Here is a 4,680-nt window from a genome sequence, read left to right as displayed (position 1 = left end):
AACTGAAACTGAAGCTCTGGCATTTTGACAAACAGCTGTTGCCATTCCCTGGGGAGATAGTAAATGAATAATACAGAAAGGCAGTAACAGTAAAGCACAGAGTTCATTAACATGCGTGCATGGAGCAGATATATTTTTGCAGAAACGGTCCCCACAAGAAAAAGGCAGCATCAGTCATTTCAGCGTGTTCCCCAGAATGATATTTGTTTATGTTCAAGTGGCAAAACCCTCTGACTGGAGGGGCTTTGGGGGGTAAAGGAGTAGTGTGTTACAGAGCAACAGAATCCTCAGTGGAAAGTAATTGGTTAAATAGGTCAACAAAGTGTCTGATTTTGACCGCTGTTCTCTTCAGAAGAAACAGAAACAGGAAAAATGCAGTGCTGCAGGAATTTGCTTGTTTGCTCTCGTGCAGTATGTATTTTAATGTGTTCCCCTTCAGGGATGCAAAATTCAGAGAGGAGAGAATGGAAATTTATACAAATACCCTCAGCACCTGATTTACCGCCACTGTGACAGAGGGAAGTGCAGCTGAAATTTAACATCGGAAGAAAGCAGGTGTAAAATGTGCAGAACTGCTCTCACTGTTCCTAGTGCCTGTTGTTCCAGTTTTGACCCCGGACTGCCTTGTAACCACTGAGTACTGCCTAACCCTTCTGATTCTGTTTAGATTCTGTGCACTGACTTATGGACTTCCCCTTCAGACCGTTCTTTTCATGGATACATTGGATGTGTGAGTTTGCTGGCTCTGACCCTGGACTGTATTATCGACCTGAGAGAGTTACATGTTGAACCAGACTCCTGCATTTTTTATCGTCTGTTTCTGTCCAGTGCTCTGATTAAAGAGACAGTGTTATGCTTATCCTCGTCTGGCCTTATAATTAAGTTCACCTCAGACATTATCGGCAGCTTTACTCGCCGATCCTGACATTCAGTCACTGTAAATTTAGACTTTCTTCTACACTTCTTCTAGGGCAAACAGGTGCAACAGCCTTCAGGCAGCAGATCTTTTTGTTCTCTCAAGTGAGTGAAAAAGACTTAACAGTTGGTTATGGTTATAACACATCACACTGAGTTGTTTCAATTGACAAGTCAACTTAAATTTCCAACACAATTACAGAATCGCCTAAGAACCATTAGCACTGTTTTGACAGTTGTATCTCTATTAAAAATACAATAGGTCTTCATAATTTACCCTGCATGTATATTGAGGTGATTGTTTCCAATTAGCTGTATAATTGCAGTCTTTTTTTTGCCAGACATTTTGACTTTTAATTACCAGTCATTTTGAACAAAAGATTGGGTCTAAATATATAAAAAAATAGAAAATGGAAGTTGTGCAATTTAGCTGTAAAATTTAAACAAACGACAAAACTAAACAGCAGTGTTGTCCATCTTTATGAAGTATAGTAGAGACAATAAAAATCTTAATATCTGTCTAGTGGTGTTTGGTTGTCCCCATTTTAAGACTATTTTACTAACATGATGGGAATTTAATATGAGAAAAATGAATGAATGTTTTTGGAAAGATGTCAAAAAGGAAACACATTTTTGTGGACTTTCTTTAACGGTCTGCTGACTAAACATGATTACTAACATAAAACTGCTGGAGGGAAACAACAAATTAACTGCTTACTGAAATTCTGCTGGTTTCACATCTTACCCTTTGATTGGACGAGGTCCAGACATGGCAGCGGTCTGTGATCAGTCGTAATTGCCCTTCTAAAACCTGATTAATGTATCGACAGGCTTGGGGAGTAATTGATTGTGTTTAATAGGATTACAGTCATCAGTAATCTACAAAAACATTGACAAATGTGATTCATTAACACTTGACAGTAAAAAACAATCATCGGAAAACAGATCGCTGAAGAAAGGGAAGGTGGTTACCTGTTAGACTACTCTGTTTCATGGCACATCTGCAGCATTAGTTTATTTCACAATTGACAAAAGTGTTAATACTGAACCCCATCATAATGTTGTTTATTTAGGTATTTATTGTGATGGGAATGGCACTGTATCTGTAAGACACTGAGGCCTCCCCCCTTGGCATTCCTCAGCCTGGCTGGACCCGCTAACATCTCCATTAGCATGTGACCCACCACCGAGGGTAGCAGAGTCTGCTGACATAATACACCGTATGCAGCAGAGTAGCTAAGAAATGGGCCAAAGAGGTGCATGAAGCAATAAGAGAGAATGGATGCTTGTTGTATTGTTTTGTACATGGCACCACTTGCCCGAGAAGAGAGCCAAAAGGCGGGGTGTGGCCTTTATTTAACACCTCAGGCCAAAGCATGCATCTAAATGTATGCTTTTCTATTAAACTGCAGTTGCAGTTTCCATCAGTAACGTTATCAAAATCAGGAATGAAAATTTAAATAGAAAAATTTTATTTTGTAACCCTAATATCCTGCTTCTGTGTATGCTCTTTTCATTATTTCATAAAGGAAGGAGCATACACACAGCAGTTAGGGGCTAAAAATGGTCTGATTTGACTTTGCCTTGGCTTGATATTTTCTCCACTATGGCAGCATTATACAGTACACAGAAAAAATATCGATGGCACAGTTTGACAGTGCTGGGCATTCTTGGCTTGCTATAGTGTACCATATGTCATGGGATCAGCAGAATACTGGACAGAGACACAAATAACCCTTAGAAACCACTTGGCACACTTACTGAGGCCAGATTAGCCACATAATCACAGGCTAATAATGCCACAATCTGCAAGATCAGTATCAAACCATGTTAATCTGAGCACCTGTAATGTTCCTATGTTTGTTTTAGCTGAAAATGACTCTACCATTGGTTTAAGTGTCAAATTTACATGCATTTTAGAACTTAAATGACTTTGAAAGTTTCTGCCAAGGAGAAGTTATTCTGTTGCTTTAATCTAATTTGTAAAATAAATTTGGCAGAGTGACAGAATGCCATGATAAAACCTTGATAAACATCAGCAGTCAGTTCAAATTATCAAGCAATATTAAAGATTGACATTTCCATTACCTTGGGGAAGCTAAAAATGTTATTGCTCTACCAGGAAACTTGAATATTTGTGGATTAATTCTTTCTCAGCTAAAAATCACAATCTTTTTGTTTGGAAATAGTGTAACTTAATTAAAGGAAACTTAAATTTTTTTCTGCCATTAGCTTAAAATGCATCAATGTACTCTGCAAGCAAAATAAACACCAAGGTTGCAGTAATGGTATTGGTTCTACTATCAGTAACATTATCTGTAATTTGTTTTTTAATTGGTGAGGAGCCTTTCACGTTGTTCTAACACCACTCCAGTGTTTAAGTCAGCACCTGCACTACATGTGTTAATGTTGTTCATGTGACATTTGTTTTGTGTTGAAGTGTTTAATGGAAAAGTTAAATGCTAATATAATTCTGAGTAAACTTTGAAAGTGGTCAACAAACAATTGGTGTGAACTAATAGAACTACCAACATAGTGTTAACTGCACTCAATACTTAGTTTCTTATCTAATCAGTGCTTTTCTCTTTTCTCCAAAATCACTGGCTAGCCTGTCCGTTCTCCTCTTTTCCTCAGTCACGAGGGACATCTTCAATGTACTAGGTCAAGTGACCTGCATTGGTTCTGCTGGTCAGGAGGATAATGTGTTTTCTAAGAAACATGATAACAGTGTGGGCATAAAAGGGTTGAAGAGGTGAGAGACACTTGCGTGTGTGTGTGTGTGTGTGTGTGTGTGTAGCCAGAGGATTATTGTGTGAAAGAGAAATGAGGTGAGATAAAGGTGATACTTGGTTCCCTCTGGACTGGAAAGAGTAGGATGAGGATCTTAGCTACTTAAGAGCAGATTATCTGCAACATTCCCCCATTTGTTTTGCAGTCTGATTTAAAAAAATTATCATTTGTATTATTTAATGAATATTTTAATTGTGCTTGAATCAGTGTTGGTGGGGGACATTGCTCATTCACTCAGTTGTGCAGAGGCCATATGGTCGTATTTGACTCACTTTAACCATTGTTTTGATCAATATTTAAAGGTGACATATTTGTCCTCTCAGGACAAATATGTGTGAAAAGTGACAAAGTGAAAACATTTAAGTAAGCCATTTATGGTTATGAATTCCTGTTATTGTAACCCAAATTATTTTATTAAACCTAACCAAGTACAGCCAGTTGATGCCATCCTGCTAATATGAGCTCCAGATAAGGAAACACTTCTAGAGAATATGGACAAATGATGATTTTGAGGATTTGCTGGTTTTGTGTTTTTCTTTTACTCATATATATGTATATCTATATAGATATACTGCATATATGAATATATGTATATATGGCATTTTTCTCCCTAAACCAATTTTGCTAATGTAAAATAAAGTAGTTGCATATGAACAGAACTTATACTTAAACCCATCCTGAAGTTATTCATTTTATTAATAAAAACAATAAAAGCACGTGAATGTTTTGATTTGATTTGATTTATTCTTTCAAGCATGTAAAGACAGTTGATATGACAACACACATAATTTTACACATATCCAACAAATGCTAATCCAATATCAATTTGCTTATACCTAGTACATGCTTGAATGGAGTAGGAAGAAGTCAGACTTATCCAGTCCTACCCCATGACATCATCTTACCATCATTGGTTTGCAAGCAGTAAATAATTCTCTTCTACACCACACAAGTAATATACTAAAAAATTATAAC

Source organism: Monopterus albus, unplaced genomic scaffold, assembly GCF_001952655.1.
Source record: "Monopterus albus unplaced genomic scaffold, M_albus_1.0 scaffold247.1, whole genome shotgun sequence".
Lineage (NCBI taxonomy): Eukaryota > Metazoa > Chordata > Actinopteri > Synbranchiformes > Synbranchidae > Monopterus > Monopterus albus.
This window is presented reverse-complemented; position numbering follows the sequence as displayed.